Source organism: Trichoplax adhaerens, genomic scaffold, assembly GCF_000150275.1.
Source record: "Trichoplax adhaerens TRIADscaffold_746 genomic scaffold, whole genome shotgun sequence".
NCBI lineage: Eukaryota > Metazoa > Placozoa > Uniplacotomia > Trichoplacea > Trichoplacidae > Trichoplax > Trichoplax adhaerens.
Window position 1 is genome coordinate 1 of NW_002061335.1, and position 1,332 is coordinate 1,332.

Genomic DNA, 1,332 nt, shown 5'->3' on the forward strand with positions numbered 1-1,332 from the left:
GATCGATGATGTCATCGACGCCACTTGAACATGACGTAATTCCCTCTGCATTTTGCAAATCACCAGCGGGCTGCGGTGAACCCGCGTGCTATTCTGGTATACTCTACAGTACTGTATAACGCAATATCGGTGAGAATATCCCGGGGCATAGACCACTAGAAGTATACCTGGACTGGAACTCTCCTCGGGTGGATGGACTTTTCATACTACAGGCCGCCGAAAATGTCGAAAAATAGTTACTGAGTATGGATCTTCCCGCGTCTGTTTTCTAAATCACTCGTATCAATTGGAAATAACATTCATGATCTAAATTGACTGCTTCCAAGCAGAGCTTCTCAGATATTTCAATAAAAGTATTAATGAAATTGATTGCTATCTATAGAACCATTTTTATCATACAGTTAACTATACATACAGTATACTGTACATACAGTTAACTGAAAGATTACTCCAAAAATCTGCTTATATGCTAGATATCGGTAAAGTATCAATAAATTGATATCTTACCTATACAAGCATTTTAATACATACAGTTAACTGAAAGATTACTCCAAAAATCTGCTCATATGCTAGATATCGGTAAAGTATCAATAAATTGATATCTTACCTATACAAGCATTTTAATACATACAGTTAACTGAAAGATTACTCCAAAAATTTGCTCATATGCTAGATATCGGTAAAGTATCAATAAATTGATATAAATTAATATTTTACCTATACAAGCATTTCAATACATACAGTTAACTGAAAGATTACTCCAAAAATCTGCTCATATGCTAGATATCGGTAAAGTATCAATAAATTGATATAAATTGATACTTCACCTATACAAGCATTTTAATACATACAGTTAACTGAAAGATTACTCAAAAAATCTGCTCATATGCTAGATATCGGTAAAGTATCAATAAATTGATATAAATTGATACTTTACCTATACAAGCATTTTAATACATACAGTTAACTGAAAGATTATTCAAAAAATCTGCTCATACAGTATGCTAGGTATCGGTATAAAATACTGTATTTGCTTGTTAGTTTTAGTTACATTTTCTCCCGGTTTAAGCGTCTAAAACGAAATAAAAGACGCTGTACACCAGATCACAGGTTCTATCTTAAGAGACCATGACAGACTTTACAATGCAATTTACAACAGTATTTTCGTATTGAGTAAAGTGTTACTCCTAGACAAGCAATAATATTCCGCGAGTATCAGTAAAGACATTTAGTAGTAATAAAAATATTAAAACAGGTCATCCATTAGACGTTTTTGATACTACGATATGCTATTAAAGTAAGCAAAACGATTCCCTCTTTATGAGTAGCAAA